The following is a 23,841-nucleotide window of genomic DNA, read 5'->3' as shown; positions in this document are numbered from 1 at the left end:
GCTCTCTCTTTAATACACACTGGGCACAATCTAGCTGTTTGGCGCACTTTTTTTTTCGCAAATGTGGAATCCAAAACTGTCGCCGTATTTCTGCAATAATTGTATTTACATTTTGATGCTTCCACTGCTTGTGGTAGTGCGTTATTATCAGCTTTGTAACATGGTGCTTCTGTTAATATTATTGGCCGTCTCGTGCATTCGTCCACCGTGGATGCGTTGTCTATACGTCCGCTTAGCCGAATCAGGCCGTCTTTATCGATGCTTGGAGTTAACTTCCACTGACTGCTACATTTTTCCACAGGCTTTCAATTTAGAAGGTTTTCTCGTTCTCCGCCGTACACGCTACTTTGAACATTTCGGAACAGGACCTTCTCTGCACGCTTTATTTCAGACGCATTCAAGTACTGATCTCGTTTTCCTCTTCCAGTGAGTCGAAGAATCCATGCCAGAACCCTTACTAGTCTCTTGAATGACGAAAATCTCTCAAATACTCTTCCATCTCCACAGAGGTCAACAGGCAGATGTTCGTACGTAATTAAATTTCAGATTGTGAATCATCAGCGCTGCTTGGTTGATTTCTTCTTTTCCACGAAGTAAGAAGTCCGGTCCAGTCAACCAGAGGGAACGCTTGTTGTCTCTTTTCATTCTCGTACCAAAATCAGCTGGGTTTTCCTTGCTCGCAACCCAATGCCACTCATCTATATTGGAGCCGTCCAATATCTCGTTCACTCGATGTAACATATCGATTGTACATCCTATGATCCGATTTGATCCATGCCAAAATAGTAGTGGAGTCAGACCACATACAAACTCTATGCAGTCCTCAGTCTTGTGGCCATAACCGCAGATTGTTGTTCCAGTCTTGGTATAATGGAAAGCTTTATTGGCGCGCATTTGGTCTTTCCCTGTATGAAAGCAATGGTCCATTTTGATTGTGCTCTAATTCGCCAGTAGCCCACCGCTGCACATGCCGCCTTACTTGCATCTGAGAATATGTGCAGCTCATTTGGCCCCCGGCAGCACCATAGCATCTTGGTACTCTAATGAACACAATTTCATTCACGTGCCGCAGCCAATTCCTCCATATAGTGCAGTCCTCATCGCTTATTGGCTGATCCCATTCTGTCTTATTACGCCATATTGATTGCAGGAGCAATTTTGCCATTAACGAATATTCGGCAACACTGCCGAATGGGTCAAAGATCGACATGACTACTCGCAAGACTTCTCTTTTCGTCGGTACTCTGCTAAAGAACAAAATGCTTTATTAATTTTGTTAAAAGACAGTACAAAGCCAAATTCGTCTGTTTGTGTATACCAGTGCATACCTAAGACCTTCTCAATATGCGACGAGTCATGCTTATCAAAACTCAGAACATTGTCCGCTACTACCTCGCCAAAGGTTTCATTACACGCCTTTGAATTCGACACAAACTTCTTCAGCTCAAATCCGGCCCGTCTGTGTACATTGATTACATATTTGGTAATTCGCAATGCTTTGTAATGAAAGAGTGAAGCTGGTTCGTTTAGCTTCAAGACTGCACTGTAACTTGTATGTTTATTTAGCTCTTTTTATACAAAACTAGCAGGTATTGCCCGTCTTAATCCGGCTCAATATAATGATTCCAATTGTATTTATTTTGTGTGTGCATATCCTACCCATATGTTTTCACCTTATAAGTAAGTTACCAGTAGGAAGGCATTTAAGGTATTTAAATGAACATTTTCTGTTCTTGACAAAAAATTGTTCAGTAGTCCGTTACATTTTTGTTCTTGCCAAACTATTTCGTTAAACGAACATGACCACTATAACTAATATTTTTTAAAGCTCGTTTTCCCCCCTTTGGAGCTCGAATTTTCCAAAAGCCTTTCTTAGTGTGCTCCTACACTATGATGGATACTATGAAAGGATACTTGAGTCCAAATTTCATCTTTTACCGTTTGGGCTGTGCGTTGATCACCAATTAGTCAGGACAAACTGTTTTATATATAGAGATAACGCAACGTTTTAAGATAGACTATGTGCAGAAAAGGGAAATAATTATAAGGGTATATCCTAATTTTAAATTCACATTTGAGTCTTTTCGTGCCATATTGAGTCAATACGGTCACGCACAAACTCGGAATATGAAACACGGCACTCGTGTCAATGCCGTGCAGCGATGAGCCACGATCAAAAAGCGCTGACAATTCTCATCTCAATTTGCTAGAGTAAAACTTTCGATAGTTGAAGCCACCGATACCATCAAAATATCGAAGTTTGAATGCAATAAGCAGAATATTTAAATAATAAAATCTAATTATTTATTGAGATCGATAAGAACAAATCATATACATACATACATCTGCCCGCAATGCGAAGCAGAATATGCGTAGCTCCGTTATTCGGTTTCTGCTTTACTATCGCTTACGCAGTCGTTGCCTAGCGACGGTAACTGTTAACTTTTGGCGTTTTGCCTTTGCAATTAACATTAAATGGTCAAAACGAAAGAAGATGAGCGAGCCAACAACTTGAAGTTGTTGTTGTTGTTTTGTATGTACATGCTACATACATATACAGGCATACATACATATGCTTGTACATATGTATATATGCATGGGCACACATACACACGAACTGTTGCTTGTTGTATGTATGTGTGAGTGTGTGTATGGGATGTCCCCAACTATTTGATATTTGATATACATATGGCAAGTAAAAAACATATTGCTATATTTTAATCGTTGAATGTCAATTTGTTGATATAGTTATGTTGATAACATTACCCAAATTTGAAATCGATCGGTCAAATTTAATAACACAAACTATTCATTGGAAAAAGTGAATAAATATAAAAACCCCAATAATAAAATTAAATGCGATATATCGAAAATATCGATACTTGTGTTGATATATCGTAATACATGTCGAATACAAATACAACGAAAAAAACGTTTGAGAGTTATTGATTATAATACTGTATTCGATTGTTCACTGTACACAAATGTACATAAATACATACAAATGTATTTGCATGTGTACGGTAACTGTAAACTTTTGGCATTTTGCGTATGCAATTAACAGCCGTAAATGATCAAAACGAAAGAAGATTTGCGAGCCAATAACTTGTTGTTGTTGTTTTAAAAATTTCGATTTGAAACCATAGAACACTATTTATTACAATTAAACAACAGTGTTCGATGGCCCACTGCATACATACAAACCTATATACATATGTATATAAGAATGTATGTATGTACGTACGCGCGCGAATTTCCTTTCCAAAGCTACCTTTTCAAAGCCACTTCTTTAGTCTCAGATGTAGTTATGTCATCCGCTGCCCATAACAAGCCCGTTTCAAATCGCTCTCCGATCCGCTTGGTTGTTCTGTCCAGTAGTACGTTTGAATTTTCCAGTTCGCGCCCTTGTACTTGATTCTTGACATCACACACTCCCATTTCTGCATCTGTGATGTAATCTCGCACCACCTTGTCAATGCAATCATCGTGGTTTATCAAGTACACTCCATTTTTTCATCAGAGCATTTTCCGTAGACGATCCATCCGAGTTTGGTTTTCACAACCACAGGCCCGCACGTTCCTAGGCATTCCCAAGTGCACATTGTTTATTCCGATCAATAGCTGTGGCTCCACGTTGTCATAATCTTCCGTTGGGATGCCTTTTAGATGACGATGTTTCATTTGCAGCTCATCCATATTAATAGTCTGCTTAGGTAATTTCAAATTCTGGACTGTTCTTATGCCTTTCAGGTCATCAATTGTGTACTCTTTTATGGCCGATATACCAATGTCGAAGCGGCTCGTTGGTTCGGTTACCTTTTTATTGTCAAGCTTTCTTTGGGTCCCTTCAGGTCTGATGCCTCAGCTGCTCATTCATCCAGGATACAGCAGATCCTTCATCGAAGAATGCGCAGCATTCTACCGTTTTCCCATTTGCATGCAGCCTTACCAGTAGAATATTAAAAAGTATTCACAAAGCCTTGCTTGCGTTGCCGTGCCTGAGAACTCGCCATGTCCACTCTCAATTTTCTCCGTCATTTTTTCTTTTACTTTGTGCAGCAAGTTGTGCATATTCTTACGGCAGCCATTTGTATCGCACTGGTGACGCGTTTTACATTCGCCACTTTGGTGGCCTGCTCGTAGACAATTGAAACATAGTTTCTTTTCACGCGCATAGTGCCATCTCTGCTCGCAGTTCAATGCTATAAACTTCTCGCATCGTTCCAGAGCGTGGTCCTGGTTACACATAAAACACAACCCTTTTTTACGATGATTTTCTCCATTTGATCCCTCTGATCGTTTAGATGCGTCATCCGCATGGAAAAATTACATTCTCTCATTTCTCAGCTTCGCTGCGGCATCGTCGCCTATGTTTATACAAGCTCCGTGTATAACTCTAGCCAGTTGTTTTAGCCAAACGCAAAAATCCTTTATTGTAGATTCCCGTTGCAATGTCATTGCGTACGTTGACCAATTAATTCGTTGCTGCACTGGTAGCTTCATTAACAGTACTTCCATCAGCTTGTCTTCTGAAATATTAGCAAACAATTTTACGCGCTTTATTTGACTCTTTACCAATTGATCCGGCCTTCCGAATCTCTCTTTTAGTGTCTCCATGATGTCAGGAACATTCTGACTATGGATAAGTAAACAAAACAACTTCTCTTGCCTTGTCTTCAATGGACTTCTGCAAGCGAAGAAGATTCTGCCTATCACTATACCCATATTCTTCCGAATTCATAATAAAGGCTTCTTTAAACATCGGTCATGCTTCTGGCTTGCCGTCAAACTCTGGCAAGTCATACAATTTTCTACTGATCCCTACATGGGGCAACGCTGATTGCGAGCTATCAACAATTGGTGTCGACGTTATTACTGGCGAGATGGCCGGCTGCGCCTCACTAGATGGCGCCAATGCCGTTGTACGCCCAGCATGCTCCTGCGTGAACACGCCGCTTACGTCGCCGAACCTCTGCATTGTACCAACAACAGCACTCACAATCGTGATTGTTTTTCCCACGCCAGTTTGGATCATTTTCATTTGTAGCTCATTTATTTCCATCTGAAATGCCTGCATTTGCTGTTTATGAGCTTCCAGCTCATCGCAGCCAATATCGCTCCAATTTTTGAATTGATCGATAAGTCATCATCGTATTTAAAAATTCTCCGTATCGTTTCGTATATGTTTCGTTTCATTAACGGGCGATCAAAGTATTCATCGCTTGTGCCAACTGCGTCTGAATTGCATTACGCATTTTTGGCTCTTGTACATGCAATACAATACACAGCTTTCGCAGACGAGGTGTCAAAGCTAGACAAGTCGATGATCCTGCAACCCTCCCATCAAATACTGAAAGCAAAAGGTTTCTGCAATATTTGCATCGTACCAATTGCCACGTTGGTTCGCGCGCACTTGTAGGCATTCTGCGCCAACAAATTTGGTTGATAAACGCGCGCCAGGCTTGCAGCGCAGTAATGCGCTAACAACAAATTAAGTTACTTGCAACGTTGGCAGCTAATCTCCGCCATAAAGCGTCGATTCTGGGCAGATTGGTCGAAGGACTGTCTACTGATCCTTCAACAGCGTCACAAGTGTTCCAGAGACAGGAGCAATCTGGAGGTCGGAACAGTCTTGATAGTGCACGACGACAACGCTCCGCCTCAACAGTGGATGCTGGGGATCGTCGAAGAAGCGATGCAAGGCGCCGATGGAAATAGCGCGCGTAGCAACAGTCCGCACTAAGGCCGGGCTGTTCAAACGAGCAATCCACCGGCTGGCCCCACTACCAACTTCAGTATCTTGAAGACCTTCAGTCAGTGCTGCCATTTTTTTAATTTAAAAAAAAGCTGTTTCTAACTGGAAGAAAGGGCAAAAAAAGCTGAAAATGTATTTTTCCAATTTATTTGTTGTAAGGTGATATTTACATTAAATCATTCAGTTCTGCGAGTTTCGCATTTGTACGACATGGTCGTGCCAATCATGCGTAAATAATTATTAGGCAGTTGCATGAGTGCGCAAATCACTAAGCTTGGCTGTTATAGTGATCTTGCAATAGTTGCAGTAAACCCTATGCCCGTCCGAGTCATCTTTGTAAATCAAAGCCTTGAATTCTTCGCTTTTTAGCCAAGCATCTCGGTAGTTTGGTAGTACATAATTCTGTTTTTACACGTAGATTGGTTCCAGAACAAAACCGTGTAAAAAAGACAATGATCATATGCAAAAATGCTAAAACATATTAAAATCAGTGAAAAAGCAAGGATATATGTTTATTTTATTAAAACACATATAATGTGCATAACGACCCACAAAAGAATGGTTTTTAGATGTTCGTCAGCTGTGTGTGTTTTTATACCCTGTACCCGTAGGGTAAAAAGGGTATATTAGGTTTGTGCAAAGTATGTAACATACAAAAGGAAGCATCTCCGACCCCATAAAGTATATATATTCTTGATCAGCATGACGAGAGAAATCGATCTAGACATGTCCGTCCGTATCTCCGTCTGTCCGTCCGTCTGTCCGTCCGTCTGTCCGTCCGTCTGGATGAACGCGAGGATCTCAGAAACTATAAAAGCTAGAATAACCAAAGTTGGCATCCAGATTCTCCTAGGTCCGAGTAAGGACGAGTTTATTTTATTTTTTGGAATTTTCCCCCCCCTTCCCCCGCTACAGAATTTCGTCAATAGCGTCCACATTTCAAATGCTACCTAAACCAAACTTTGCACACATAATTTATATATAATTGTCTACTGGTTTTAAAATTTTATCCAATTCGGTCAATTCTAAGAAAGGTTATTAGCAAAACAAATTCTCGCCAGTACAACCCCCCCAAACTGCAGCAACAAGTTCGCTCTTCTTCTTCCTCTTTTTGCTGCTGCTACGGAAGTTTACATGGGTACAGGGTATTACACTGTCGGGCTTGCTCGACTGTAGCGTTCTCTCTTGTTATTTATTCAATTTGTATTTTTAATCGTGCCAAATGAAATAAAGTCGAGTAACAATATAAATAATTTTTAATTTTCACACCGTGTTAAATCAAAACCGTGTAAAAACAGAATTAGGTGTATTCTTTTTTCATTTTTCATTTTAACATTTAACTATTGGCGCGCACTATTGGTATTGAGATGATAATTTGCCTTAAACTAGTATAGCAACTGGGGGTATTGGCAAATATCGATAAAAATAATGATGAACCGCCAGTTTCTTAGTTTTTATGTGCGAAATTGGCAGCCCTGCCTGCAGTCCTTCAACGCGGCCGATGTTAAGGCATTTCAGCAGCTATTGTTTGGAATCTATTAATTTTTAGGTATAATGAAGTTAAAATATTGCCACAGTTCCTAAGTCCGCCTTCTGCATCTCAACAACAATAACATAATATCGAAATGTTAAGTTGTCTGCACACAGCTCTCTTCGCGCTTTTATGGTTTTCGCGCTCTCACGGGCTAACATAGCGCCCAGAACAAATTAGAAATTAGGCTTAAGCTAGATTTAATTTTAACAAACACTTGTTAAATTGAAGAGCTATCGTCGTTATTTTTCGTACTCGCATGTGAGCTGTGAGTGCATGGAGTCCCCCACCCTACACGAGCACTCTACAACGCCCTCTGCTTCGCCATCAACGTTACACCACCGCCGAGGATACGGGAAATTTTCCGGGTGAGGAGAACGCAAGTATCTACGGTCGATCCGGACAAAATTATTCGATTTCGAATGTCGCAGCCTACCGACGCACAGAGAAAACACTACTAACCTTACAAATGCTGGGCTTTGACTTCTTAGCCTCCATATATGTAACTGAGCAGCTTTCAAGGGAATTATCAGACCTTTAAAGAAGCGATAAAGCTCAAGAAGCAAAAACGTTTAGCTGCTGTATTCGTACTTAGAGGACAGGTATACGTGAAGCATAAGGCGTGTGAGAGTGCGCAGCTCATTCAAAGCTGTGATGAGCTTTTAAAGCTCGCTTAAGTAGATGCACATGGATTTCCCTTTCCTCCCTCCTCTTCCTTCTCAACATGTAACTCTCCTGATCACCCTGATCAATAATATATATAAGTATATAATATATAATCTGTGGGGTCTGCCACGCCTCCTTCTGTGTGTTACATACATGCGCACGAAATTAGTATAGCCTTTCACCCTTTCGGTACAGGCTATAAAAATGGACGAGTTCAGATTTTTGTTTGTTAACTCCAATGTAGATGTAATCTGTGTCTGAAATGTGGCTTGTGTATTGTCTTAGTGATCAATTTGTATGTTGTGGTGGGTACAGTATATATCCTTCCGATCGTGAGGGGCATGTGGGGGGTGTTGCCATATATGTGAAAAATAATCTTAAATGTCATGTGATTTGTGTTTGATGTATAGTATAGAGTATCTGTTTTTGTACATCTCAGGAAGCATAAATATCCTTGTCGGATGTGTATACAGGCCAAACAGGCACACTGAGTACAACGAATTCTTGGACGACGGGAAATTAAAAAAAAAAAATAAACTCGTCCTTTCTCAGACCTAGGAGAATCTAAATACCAACTTTGGTTATTCTAGCTTTCATCCAGACGGACAGGCGGACAGACGGACGGACGGACATGTCTAGATCGGATCGTCATGCTGATTCAGAATATATATACTTTATGGGGTCGGAGATGCTTCCTTCTGCATGTTACATACTTTGCACAAACCTAATATACCCTTTTTACCCTACGGGTACAGGGTATAAAAATTGAGGCGTATAGTTGGGCTGAAGATTATTAATGCTAAGCGTGCCCACTACTCTTCTAAATTCAATTCGCCCGTTTCTACCAGACAAATTTGGGCAGAAATTAAAAGGGGATAGGGGTTGGAAAAAATATACTTCTATAAGTCCTAACGTTGACTTAAATGAATTAAGCAAGAAATTAGTCCACTTAGCTGTACCTGATTGATGATACATTGATGATGAGGGCACGAGCGGTAAAAAGATACAAATCAAAAAACGTAATGCATTGAATAAAAAATGGCCTATGTAAATGGAGTCACCCAGGGATCTGTACTAGGCCCACTGTTGTTTTCTATCTATGTCAATGACCTTCAATGTTTTGTGTCAAACAGTGAGTTACACATATATGCAGATGAATGGTGTAGAATTGATGAATGTGTTAGTGCTTGTAATGGCGATCTTTTAGAAATTAGTAAATGGGCAAGTATGAATGGATTAAAAGTTAACCCAAAAAAGTCGAAATGTCTAGTAATCTACAAAAAGAAAGTAAACACACTCAATTTAGAGAAACTGAGACTAAACAACGAGCCCATCGAATACATAGAGCAGGCAACTAACTTAGGGTTAACCTTTAATCAAACGTTATCTTGGCATGATCATGTAAATAAAACAGTTGGTAAGCTTTATAGTACGCTTAGGCTTCTGTCTCTGACGCAGCATTTCTTTCCAGTCAGACTAAAGCTTCTAATTGCTAAGACATACCTGACACCCACATTATTCTATGGCATTGAAATGTTTGCCAACTGTGATGCTGTAAGCCAGAACAAAATCAAAGTAGCATTCAATATCATAGCACGATTTATTTTTGACATTAAGAGGGGACAACCTATAACGCAGTTCGCTAACAAAATATACAACTTGACCCTTAACGCTTGGATAAAACTAAGAACTCTAATTTTCTTACATTGAGTTATAATACAAAAAGAACCAAATTATTTGTTCGAAAAAATCTGTTTTTCCACATCACGAAGAACAAATAATTTGGTCTGCACTAGATATAAGTTATCAAGTTCGGAAAGAATTTTTTCATATTCTCTGTTTGGCTGTGAAACGATCTACCGCATCACCTTAAAACAATTACCACGGTAACGCACTTCAAGCTGAAAACTCAAGCACACATCCAACAGCACAACTAAAAAAAGCTTAACTTTACATATCACAAACTTATATCAGTAGCACGCACAAAGACAGAAATAAAATAAATAATTGAAATGTTCAACGTAAATAAAAATAAAAAATAATAATAAAAAAAATTTATAAAAACATGTAAAAAAGCTAAAGTCGGGTGTCCCGACTTTAAAATACTCTGTACATATGTTTACAATAATTATAGAAAACAAAATAAAAAAATTTAAAACAAGTAAAAAAGCTAAAGTCAGGTGTCCCGACTTTGAAATACTCTGTACATATGTTTACAATAATTATAGAAAAAAAATAAGAAAATTTAAAAAAATTTGATCGATTTTACCTTTCTCGGTATTCGAACTCACGTAATGGGTATATAATTGCACATATACCAAGCAATTGCGTCTATGTGAGTGTATGTATGTATATGCGCGTCTATTTGTGTCTGTGTAAGCATTTTCGCAGTCAACTAAACAACAACATCAACAACAACCGCGGGCAGCGCTTGAGCAGCGCTGCAGCAGCAAATATATTTATGGCTATAACTTCTTGTTAAATAGGTCTATCATAGTGAAACTTGGCATACGGACACTTAATAACCAACTGGGGGTATTTGCAAAATTTTAGTTCGAAATTCCAAGAATTACGGGAGTTAGAGAAAATCACATTTGCGTTGGGAGAGGGGGGAGGGAGGGAAATTCCAAAATATACATTTTCTGCGTATTCACACAAGGCATCTTGGACTAAAATTTTGTGTTCTTAGGTCTTATAGTCTCCCCCATAGGGGGGAAGTGGGGGGGAAAATAAAATAAAACAAACTCGTATAGCGTACACACATAAGGCATCTTTGTGGAAAATTTGGTGTCTCTAGCTCTTATAGTCTCTGAGATCTAGGTGATCATACGGACGGACGGACGGACAGACGGACAGACAGACAGACAGGGCTAAATCGACTCGTCTTGTCACGCTAATCAAGAATATATATACTTTGTGGGGTCTGCCACGCCTCCTTCTGCCTGTTACATTTTTCAGCTCGCGCAAACCTAATATACTCTTGTACATTTTATGTACAGAGTATAATAAGTTCAGTTGTTCCATTCGCCCTTGGCGCCCCCGGGTGGACTGGAGTTTGTTCGTGCTACATTGTTGTGTTGGATGGACTCTTGTGCATTTCGGCATGCGGTGCCACTACCTACAGGGAAGTTTCTCACAGGTAACAAGTACGGAATAAATAGTGGCCAATACGTTCGCTTGTGAATATGTACATATATGTACATACTTATAGTGCATTAAAAATAATTAGCTCTCGAAATATATACTATATGTACATACATACATATATGTATGCACGTCCATACACTCATATATTGCTTTGGCACTAAGATGCGATTTTTAAAAATTCGAACGCTAAAGGGGGTGAAACGACGGGCTCCAAAGATTGTTTGACAACACAACCAACACCCCACAGCCAAAATGGTAAGAGCTAGGAAGCTGAAATTTGAGCTCAAGTATTCCATCATAGTGTAGGTGAGCACTAAGAAGGGATTTTGGTAAATTCGAGCTCCAAGTGGGGAAAACGAGCTCCAAAGTTTGTTTGAAATATCAAAGAAATAAAACAAACTTGCACAGCGTACACAGCATTTCAACAGCATACATTTACATCAGAATCGTGTCTCTGCGTGTTTCTATGCGTGTATGTATGCAGCACAAAGTTGAACCAAAGCAGCAACAACAACAACAGCTGCGGGCAGAGCTGCAGGCAGCGCATGAGCAGCGATTTGATTTATAACTATAACTTCTTCAGAATTGACCTATCATGATGAAACTTGGCACACAGACACATTAGCACTAACTGGATGTAACTACCACACCTCCTTCTGTGTGTTACATACATGCGCACAAAACTAGTATAGCCTTTTACCCTTTGGGTACAGGCTATAATTATACAAGTAGGCTAGCTTATTTGTATGTGTACATGGGGTGGTAAGGGTAGTTTACTTAGTTTAGGTGCACTTATGTGCTCTTAGATGCTATGATATAAGTTTGTGGTTTTGAGATATCTTAGAATGTTTGATAGGTTTGATGGAGTGGGATTCGATAGACATTGGAGAGGGTTGGTGTTTTTAAATATTGCTTGTCTTTGGTGTTTTAGGCTATTGCAGTTGGAGAGTATGTGTTCAATTGAAATGGTGTCATTGCAAAAGGGGCATGTTCTTGAAGATTGGTGGTGTATGTGTGTTATTTTGGAGTGACCGAGTCTAAGTCTGGTTATTAATATTTGGTCTCTTCGAGGGGTAAAAGATTTTTTTTGAAAATGTGGTAAGCTTATGGGGATTGTTTGTTTGGTACCAGGTTGATGTTTCGGTTATGTTAGATTGTAGTTGTATGTGGTGTATGTTTTTTAAGTATTTTAATATATCTTGTATGTTAAAGTTTTTCTTTGTTATGAGGGGTGGTTTTGCTGCGTTTTTCGCTGAGGTGTCTGCTAGCTCGTTCCCTGGTATTCCTACATGTCCGGGTACCCAAAGTAGTTTAAGCTTCGGGAACGTTTTTTACATAACATTTTTCAGATCTTCTACTATTGCAATGAGTTCTGCAGAAAATACAGAGGAGTAGTGGGGCAGGAGGAAAGATTTAATTGTTTCGGCTTAATTTCCGTCTGTATAGATATACATATGTGTATTTGTTTTTGTGTTTAGTTTTGTAGTAAGCAGAGTAGAGTATAAGCAATATATACATATTAGTCATAAGCAACATCCTAGTCATAAGCAACACCCTAATTATAAGTAACATGTATATATCATAATGCAAGATATGACATAGAATGAACTAGACATAAGCAAAAGCGTAAAATAAAGATCGGTCGATTTGTGAAACGCAAAAGGTGCGCATGTGTCTCGCTGGCTACAAACTTTCAGAAGTGGGATAGAGACCGAGCCTACAACTCCAACGGAAAATTTTTTGCCAGTGAAGTCCAGCGAAATGAAACGTTTTCAATGAAAAAAAAAACATAAAATTTAAATCGACAAAACAATGGAGCAAATCGATGCCAATAAATACTCAACAGTGCAACTAAATGAATGGCTCAACTAATTGGGACGATGCGCTAGTGGCACCAAGGCCAGTTTAGCAGCTCGACTTAGTGAAGTCCCAATTGAAGTGCGGGGAGCAGGGCCTAAGGTGGACATTATTCAAAAGCAAGCAGCTACAGAAACCGAAGAAAACTCAAATAGCCACAACTTGCAAGGAAAAAACCACAGTGCCAATGACGACAGCGACGAATTTCACAACGGCGTCGGCAGTGGCGCCAACGACGAAGCCGGTAGCGACGCCAATAACGGAAGAGTGACAGTCGATCGCTCAGTTGAAAATTCTTTGCAAATGACGAACAATGAAGGATCCACGATTTTAAGCAGAAAGCAACAAATTGAAAGACCTACAACAACAACTACAGCTGCTGATGTTAGAAAACGATGCATTGAGAAAAATGGAGATAGAAAGACGAAAGGCCGATGCAACGGCCAGCGTGAATGTCGTTGCCGCAGTAGAAAATTCTTTGCGAACGACGAACAATGAAGGATCGACGATTTCACGCGAAGCAGAAGCTAAAGCAAAAAATTGAAAGACAAACAACAATGCGTTGCATCGGCCAGCCTGAATGTTGCTGCCGACAGCAATGTATCAAGCAACATCCCCATAAATTTGTTGCGCGATATGTTGCCAACATTTGACGGCAAATCAGCTGCGAACACATGGGTGACTCAGGTGAAGGCGATCTCGAGCAATTATCAATTAAATGACGATGTGCTACGCATGTTGCTAATGACAAAGCTAAAAGAGGAGGCGCAGTCTTGGTTATACTCTGACATCAAACATTTAAGCCAACCGGTGAGTAAACTACTGGAGGAAATGGAGGAAATATTTTGCACCAAGCAAAATAAATTACTTCTACGACGCCAATTTGAGCAACGCAAATGGTTGGTGGAAGAAGACTTTGGCGCCTACTACAACCAGAAAATGCTACTGACAGCTCAACTACAGCTCGACAAAGAGGAACTGATCGACCATATAATAGAGGGAATTCCGGATGAACATCTTCGGTGCCAAGCTCACGTGCAGTGTTTTGGTGAGGTATCACATCTGTTAAGAGCTTTTGGGAAAATTCGCCTACCTAGCAAGACAGCACCTCAGAAGGCAAGGAGCTCAGCAGGGCTAGAAAAGAAGTCTCCAGTGCGGTGCTTCAACTGTAACTCATTTTGCAGCAGAATGTCGCAAGCCGAAGCGTGATCGTGGAGCCTGCTATGGTTGTGGAAGCTTGGAGCACAAAATTTTAACCTGCACCGAGAGAAAGAACACAACAAATGACTACGTAAGATTCTTTGAATTAAAATTTATAGAAAATAGTTAGCCAATTTTCCCAACACAATACCTAATCGACTGGGGAAGCCCAATAAGTTTTTTGTATGTATGAAATGTATGAAACGATGAAATGTAATGAAAAATGTAATTTTGATTTTAAACAAGAAAGGAATGCTAAAGTCGAGCAGGCTCAACTCTTATATACCCTGTATCACCCCACAAAAAAGAAATTAAATTAATTAATTAATTAAATTAAATTAATTAACTAAATTAATTTAATTAATTAACTAAATTAAATATAAAATATTCCATACATGCATACATACATTTACATTTACATCAGAATCGTATCTATGCGTGTTTGTGTACTTGTACATATGTATGTATGTGTGCATTGGGACTGGTTGTGTGGCTATAACATTCTTTCCGATCATTCTATTATAATGAAACTTGGTATACGGCTATATAATCACTAACCTAATGTGGCTACCAAATTTTAGTTCAAAATTCCATGAATTACGGGAGTTATAGAAAATCGTTAATTGGGGGGAAGTGGGGGGGTGTATCAGAAAAAATAAGCAAAATACCAATTTTGGTTATTTGGTTTTTATTTTGTACTTACTGAGATCCTTGCGCTCATACAGACAGACGGACAGACAGACAGACAGACAGACGGACATGGCTATATCGACTCGTCTTGTCATCCTGATCAAAAATATATATACTTTGTGGGGTCTGCCACGCCTCTTTCTGCCTGTTACATACATTCTCACAAAACTAGTATACCCTTTCACCCTTTGGGTACAGGGTATAAAAACTAAGTATATGTAACTGTGAATTGAATAACAATGAATCTTATGTTGGTTTATATTACACCAAACTTCAAATTTTGAAAAAATTAAAATGTTCTGTATTAGTTAATAATAACAATATTGAGTTTGAAATATGTGTAGTACCAAATGAGGGCTTTGAGGCTGTGTTGGATAGGAATTTTCTGAATACATTTAAATTTAAGCTTATTTCTGAATTAATGCAAGTTGAATGTTCCAGCTATGGCTTAGTCAAAGAAAACGGCACAACGGCACAACACAAGAAGACAAATAGACAATAACGATCATAAGAGTATAGAAAATGATAGAAAAATGAGCGTTCGTTTAAAAAATGAATGCGAAATAACTGATATAAAAAAGAATGACTGTCAACTAGAAAAGAGAGCAACAAATAGGGCGGTAGATACAACTAGCAGAACAAAAGGGTGTGCAAAGGGACAGGAAAAAATTGAACATGAAAAACCGAAAGAGTTGGAAAACGAGTGTTTAGTGGAGGAAGAAATACGAAAATGCTTTAGTGTATTGCCAATAGAATATCCAAAAGAGGATGAGTGGAGTAACTTGAAAATAGGAGAAGGCTGTGGTCAACACCTTGAAACGCGCTTAAAGAAAATGTTCGGAAAATATTATATTAATGCGAAAAGACCAAAAGTACGTCAAATTAAATGTGAAATGAAACTCTGCTGTGATAAAGTGAAACCATTTCACTACCCGCCGAGGAGACTCTCGCGCCCAGAAAAAGAAGAAGTGCAGAAACTGTTAGATGAATATATAGAAAAGGGATACATAAAAGAAAGTGAGTCAGAGTATGCGTCGGCAATAGTGTTGAACAAGAAAAAAACAGGGGAGCTTAGAATGTGTATTGATTACAGAACGTTAAACAAAAACATGCTAAAAGACAACTATCCTACGCCCCTGATAGATGACCTTATTGATAAATTATCGGGAAAAAACTTTTTAGCCAGTTGGACCCAAAGAATGGATTTTTCCATGTTTTTATGAGTGAGGAATCGAGAAAATATACTTCGTTTACGACAACCTATGGGACAGTTCGAATGGCTTAGGATGCCATTCGGACTTAAAAATGCACCAGCAGTATTTCAAAGGTTTGTCAACAAAATGTTTTTGGATATGATTCGGACGGATAAATTATTGATTTATATGGACGATATATTAATAGCAACAGAGGACAGCGAAACTCATATGGAAGTTTTAAAGGAAGTATTCAAGCGATTAGTAGTAAATAAGTTAGAGCTAAGATTGGACAAGTGCGAATTTGTACAAATGGAAGTAAAGTACTTAGGGTATGTAGTGACAGGAAATGAAATTAGGCCAGATGATAAGGGAATGCAAGCAGTAAAAGAATTTCCAATTCCCCAGAAGGTAAAGGATGTTCAAAGTTTTTTAGGGCTGTGCTCTTACATTAGGCGGTTCGTACAACATTTTTCAACAAAGGCAAAACCACTTAGCGATTTAGTTAAAAAAGATAAGGAATTCAAGTTTGGATTAGTGGAGTTAGAGTGTTGTGAGTCGTTGACAAACAGCTTGTTAGAATCACCAGGTCTAGCATTGTATAGCCCGAAGGACGAGACAGAGCTTCATTGCGATGCCAGCGCTTTAGGGTTTGGGGCAATTCTAATGCAAAGGAAAGCGGATAAGAGGTTACATCCGATTTTTTATTTTTCAAAAAGGACAACGGAAGTAGAATCTAGATATCAAAGCTTCAAGTTAGAAATGCTGGCGATAGTGTACGCGGTACAACGGTTTCGAATTTATTTGCAAGGGATACATTTTAAGTTGGTAACCGATTGAAATTCACTTAATCTGGCATTTAATAAAACAAGATAGAACGCTACAGTCGAGCAAGCCCGACAGTAAAATAGCCTGTATTCTCCACAAAAAAGAAAAATTAAAAAAAAAAAAATTAAAAAAAAAAATTAAATTATTAAAATAAATTAATTAATTAATTAATTTAATTAAATTAGAATACATGTTTATGTTCAGTTTTAACAGCATACATTTACATCGCGTACCTATGCATGTTTATATGCGTGTATGTATGCAGCACAAAGTTGAACCAAAGCAGCAACAACAACATCGAAAAAAAACTCAAACTCGTACTTTCTCGGTCTTAGGAGAATATGGAAACCAAGTTTGGTTATTCTAGCTCTTATACTTTCTGAGATCCTTGAGTTCATACGGACAGACAGACGGACAGACGGACGGACGGACAAGGCTATATCCACTCGGCTTCTCATCCTGATCAAGAATATATATACTTTGTGGGGTCTGACTAGTATAGCCTTTCACCCTTTGGGTACAGGCTATAAAAAGCTTTAAGCCCTGCAGTAGATAGGTGGATACTGGAATTACAAACTTACGATTTTACACCGGAACACAGACCGGGAACCCGAATGCAACATGTCGACGCTCTTAGCAGAAATACATAGATATTGACGTTAGATACAAATACATTTGAAGAAAACTTAATTATTTGTCAGAATAGAGATACCAAGCTAAAGAAGTTAAAAGAAGAGTTAGAAGAAAATAAGCACACACGATATGAAATGAGAAATGGAGTCATATATAGGAAAAAAGATAATGGGGTTCTCTTGTTTATGGTTCCAGGGGAAATGGAAAATCATGTGCTATTCAAGTATCATGATGAGCTAGGACATATTGGAATAGAAAAAATGACAGAGATTATACTGAAAAGTTATTGGTTTCCCAAAGTTAAAGAAAAAGCTAAGATACACATAGATAACTGTTTGAAATGTATTGCATATTCTGGGAAAAATGGAAAGCAGGAAGGGATGCTACATAATATTCCAAAAAGAGACTGCCCCTTTTGAAGTAATACATGTAGATCACTATGGGCCCGTTGACAAAGGTAGAGCGAATAAACACATATTTGTTGTAATAGATGCGTTTACGAAGTTTGTCAGGCTGTTTCTAACAAAAACTACAAAAACAACAGAAGTCATAAAGTCCCTCAAAGAATATTTCCGATCGTATAGCAGACCAAAATATATAGTATCAGGCAGAGGCAGCTGTTTCACTTCTAATAAATTTGAATGTTTTTTAAAAGAAAATGAAGTAAGGCACATAAAAATAGCAACAGGTTCACCCCAAGCCAATGGGCAAGTAGAACGAATAAACAGAATATTAGGACCAATGATAGCTAATCTAGTAGATCCAGATGAAGGCGTGTATTGGGCTCCAGTATTGGAGACAGTTGAATATACGATAAATAATACGAACCAAAGATCGGTAAATCAATATCCAAGTAAATTGCGGTTTGGAGTTTCACAAAGAAGAAAACAGATAGACGTACTAAGCGAAAAATTGAGAAAAATTAATGATAGGGTTGAATATACAGATATAGAAGCGATACGGGAACATGTAAAAAACTAATAACCAGATTCAAAGGACCATACAAGATCTCGAGAGCATTAAGAAATGATAGATATGTGCTAGAAGATGTTGATGGTTTCCAACAAACAATAATCCCTTATAAAGGAGTATGGGCAGTTGCAAATATGAAGCCATGGCTAGGTAACAGCAAAACGAAAGAAAACGAAAAGGCTGGAGGAGTTCAGGAGCACTCCAGTCAGGATAGGCCGAATTGTAGTAAGCAGAGTAGAGTATAAGAAACATGTACATATTAGTCATAAGCAACATCCAAGTCATAAGCAACACCCTAATTATAAGTAACATATATATATCATAATGCAAGATATGACAGAATGAACTAGACATAAGCAAAAGCGTAAAATAAAGATCGGTCGATTTGTGAAACGCAAAAGGTGCGCATGTGTCTCGCTGGCTACAGTTTTTATTTTAATAAATTCAGATCGGTATATTTGTGGGCTTGTGTTTTTTTTTATTAAAGTTTCACAGTGTTTTGTCGGTAGTTATTTGGCTTATGTTCCATGGAGGGGTAGTCTGATAGTCTTTGCTTTGTTTGATTATGTGATATATTGTTGAGTTATATTGTTGAGTCGGTATGTTTTGAGTATTTTTATAAGTGGGGAGTCTTTAGGTGCAATCAGGTATTTTATCAGGTTAGCTGTTAGGAGTTCACGTCTGTCTTCTAATGTGGAAATTCTTGCTTCATATTGTATGTTTTGAGTGGGCGTGGTTTTGAATGCTCCAAGAGCGATTCTAAATCCTGTGTTGAGTGAACTTTTTATAAGTCATAAGGTTGTTTTTGGACAGTGCCCATAAATGGGTAGACCGTAATCTGCTTTTGAGGTAAGTACTGCTTTTGTGACGTTTATTAGTGTGGGAGTGTTGCAGTTGAATTTGGAATATGCCAGACATTTTATTATGTTAAGTGTTCTTTTTACGGTGTGTGTGAGCTGTTCAGTGTGGGTATTCCATCTGTGTTTGTTGTTAAAGTGAAGGCCTAGAATTTTTAATGATGAGACATTTTGGATTTGTTAAGGTATTGTTAAGGTGCATTCACAGTTGTGTTTTTTGCAGACGTGCAAGTGTCTGCATTTAGAGAGCATGAATAATCCGCCCAGTCTAGTTTGGTTCTTAAAATTGGGTCTAGGTTTATGTTAATGTTTTTTCTATTTCTTAGTTTTTTTATTATGTTAAAATCATCTACGCAGGCGCTTAGATTAATATTTGGGTGTAGGGTGAGCATTGTGGTGAGTTTGTTATAGGCTATTACGAATGGGACTACTGAGAGTGGTGAACCCTGGGGGATGCAGTTATGGAGTGGGTGGAAAGGGGAGAGGGTGTTGTTTATTCGCACTGTAATTTTTCTGTTTGTCATGAAATTTTGTATGTAGTTTAGTATTTTTGGTCCCGTTTTCAATTCCGTGAGTTGGTCTAGTATTGAGTGTAGTCAGATTCTGTCGAAGGCTTTTGCCAAGTCTAAGGATATTATAGATGTCTGGTTTCTTCTGGAGATGGATCTTGCTAGTGGTGGTCTATTAACAGTAGACTATCTATAGCCGATTTCCCCTTCTTGAAACCAGTTTGACTGTCATGGATAAGTTTATCGTTGGAAACAAACCACCACAGTCTGTTTGCTATTATTTTGTCAAGTACTTTTGATAGGCATGAGTTCAGTGATATTGGTCGGTAGGAGTTTAGTATAGTTTTGTCTGCGTTGGGTTTTGTGATTGGAATTATAATACTGTTTTTGAAAGCTTGGGGGATGTAATTGCTTAGTATAGAGTTTTGGAGGTTAATTATTTGGCATTTTGTTTTCCTGTCTAAATTTTGTATCATGGAATAGTGCAGTGAATGTGTTTTTGGGGATTTATGCCGCAGAATCGTCGACATTACTCCAGATTGTTTTTGGAGGTGTGTCGGGTGCTATTTGTGTTGTGAATTTTTATACCCTGTACCGCCCGGACGGACGGACGGACATGTCTAGATCGATTTCTCTCGTCATGCTGATTCAGAATAAATATACTTTATGGGGTCGGAGATGCTTCCTTCTGCATGTTACATACGTTGCACAAACCTAATATACCCTTTTTCTCCTACGGGTACAGGGTATAAAAATCATTACAATCCCACCCTCGACTTCTTTTTAAATTTACTACAACAATCGATCCAACCCCTTAAGACTTCTCCACTATATGTCCATATTTTCAGCCGAACTAATAGCTATTATTCAAGCAATACAAACTGCAATTTTCTACTCCAACATGGTTGCACTGATTTCCTCTCTGCCATAGGTTAGGTTAGGTTGCGATGGCTGGGGTGACGTTCACACCCTCCTACTTAGGCCAAAGGAGTGATGCTTATCATCTCTATGGATTGTGATAGTCCGCTCCAAACCACCCAGAATATCTAAGGAATTTTTATAAGCTCGCAATCTCAGTACTATATACTTCTGCTAGATTTGCAAATCTTCGCCTACCTATATCTGGGGAGAAGCTTTGCGCTTTCTCCCTCTTCTGCGTCCCTGCAGCTTCTGCAGTAGTCATTATATGGGATGCCAAGTATGGCGGCGTGTCGACCAATTGGACAATGTTCAGTAAATATCCCCAGTGTCATTGAGACTGAAGTAGTCTGGCAGACGGAATGTGAGTCTCACACCCACATCGGGTGAGAAGATTACTCCTCCGATGCACCTGGCGAGTTTCGAGCCGTCAATGAATACATTGTATATTGACCGTGTAGCTCCTGGCAAAGGTAACCACCGGCGTGTGATAGTCCGTATCGGTCGGAACCCCTGGATGAAGATGGAGTATTTTTGCCCATTTCCAAGTTAGGAATTCCTTTAGCCTCAGATCTGTATTAGTTACCATTTCCTGTCCGATAATGTCAAGGGGCAAGATATCCAGAATTATGTTAAGTGCATCATTTGGTTTGGAACTGAGGGCACCACTGACGCAAAGCTCCGCCGATCTCAGAACTCTGCTGAGTGTCGACAGATGGCTAGTTTTATGTAGTGCCGGCCACCATACTATGATGCCATACAGTAGTATGGGTCGCCCTATCACCCGATATATCCAGTGCACCACCCGGGGAGAGAATCCCCATCTGGTGCCAATTTCCTTTTTATACGCGTAAAAGGAATTCGTGGCCTTCTTCACCCGTTCGCTAATGTTATCCTGCCAGAACAGTTTTCTGTCTAGGATAAGTATTTATTAGTTAAGCTGTGTGAAAAGTACAAGCTCGTTTTTGGAGGGATTTACCTCTAAGCCGCTAGAAGATGCCTAATTTTGGAGTGTCGCGAGTGCAGTCTCTATTAGGTTGCACAGTGTTTGGGGAAACTTGTGGATAAGTTTGGCATTAACCGCCCTGCTAGTGAGCAGTTGGCCGATAAAGTCAATCGACTTCTATGGTTTATCAGTAATACCTGAACCACAAATGAGGTGCATGGAAGAATACTTCACTTAAAATATGCACAAAATACTTAAAACAGTTTTTGCACATATACATGAAATGTTTATGTTTTGCACAAATATGTCTTGATTATGGACAGAGGTGGCCAAATGTATTTACAGACTGGGTTTTTTTTTTAACATATTCATTTATCGAACCTTTTGTTAATGATGTTGGATGTTAATTTCGAAAAAAATTTCATACAGTTTGTTCTATGCAGAATCAAATGAAAGAACAATCAAAAAGGTAAAGGTTTATATAACGGAAACATAAGCAAAAGAAATGACGCCTATAAGTTGTCACAACTATCTACACATATTTTATTTGCGTTTTTATACTCTGTACATAAAATGTACAAGAGTATATTAGGTTTGCGGGAGCTGAAAATGTAACAGGCAGAAGGAGGCGTGGCAGACCCCACAAAGTATATATATTCTTGATCAGCGTGACAAGACGAGTCGATCTAGCCCTGTCTGTCTGTCTGTCTGTCCGTCTGTCCGTATGAACACCTGGATCTCAGAGACTATAAGAGCTAGAGACACCAAATTTTGCACAAAAATGCGTTATATGTGTACGCTGTGCAAGTTTGTTTATACTCTGTACATGAAATGTACAGAAGTATATTAGGTTTGCGGGAGCTTGATCAGCATGACGAGACGAGTCGATCTAGCCCTGTCTGTCTGTCTGTCCGTCTGTCCGTCCGTATGAACACCTGGAGCTCAGAGACTATAAGAGATAGAGACACCAAATTTTCCACAAAGATGCTTTATGTATGTACGCTATACGAGTTTGTTTTATTTTTTTATTTTCCCCCCCACTTCCCCCCTATGGGGGTTTTCCCGATTTTCCATTCGTATAATCGCCTATATCTCGGAGACTATAAGACGTAGGAACACCAAATTTTAGTCCAAGATGCCTTATGTGAATACGCAGAAAATGTATATTTTGGAATTTCCCCCCCTCCCCCCTCTACCCCACAAATCGTAATTCTTGGAATTTCGAACTAAAATTTTGGAAATACCCCCAGTTGGTTATTATGTATCCGTATTCCAAGTTTCACTATGATAGACGGATTTAACGAGAAGTTATAGCCATAAATATATTTGCTGCTGCAGCGCTGCTCAAGCGCTGCCCCCGGCTGTTGTTGATGCTGGTGCTTTGGTTGACTGCACACATGTTTACACAGACACGAATGCGCATAGGCATACATACACTCACACAGACGCAATTGCTATGTAAATGTGCAATTATAAACCCTTTACGTGAGTTCGAATACCGAGAGAGGTAAAATCGATAAATTTTTTTTTTATTTTCCTAATTTTTTTATTTTCTATAATTATTGTTAACATATGTACAGAGTATTTCAAAGTCGGGACACCCGACTTTAGCTTTTTTACTTGTTATACCCTGTACCCGTAGGGTAAAAAGGGTATATTAGGTTTGTGCAAATTATGAGAGATATTTCTGTTGAGTGTAATCGACGTGTTTTATCTGTGCTCCGCAAATTTATTTAATTTTTCGTGTTTACTCTTTGAATTTAAGCATTAAATTGTGCTAAATTTCTAAAGTATTAATATTGTGCTTAGTGCAAGAAGTTGTGCATCTATTGCGTTCATTTGTTTGGGTAAATTAATGTGATTTAATATAAACAGCGTCATCTCAGTATTTGTTGTTTGTGCATTTATTTTGCCTGTTTTGCTTTGGCGCCCGGCAGCTGTGTTAAAGGTTTCGCTGTCCATAATTTGTTTTTGGTGCATCGCTACTCCCCCGCATTTTTTGTTATTTTTTGCTCTTGCTCTCTTCGCTCTTATTAATATAAGAGTCCACATATATCGCTGCTCAGTGATAGTATATTCTTGTTCATTTACCGTAATTTCATTTCTGTGTGCTCTTGCATTTACTTACATTTTTAACCC

The sequence above is a fragment of the Scaptodrosophila lebanonensis genome, unplaced genomic scaffold (genome assembly GCF_003285725.1).
Source record: "Scaptodrosophila lebanonensis strain 11010-0011.00,11010-0021.00 unplaced genomic scaffold, SlebRS2 tig00000101-arrow-pilon, whole genome shotgun sequence".
Lineage (NCBI taxonomy): Eukaryota > Metazoa > Arthropoda > Insecta > Diptera > Drosophilidae > Scaptodrosophila > Scaptodrosophila lebanonensis.
Note: the sequence above shows the minus strand (reverse complement) of the source record.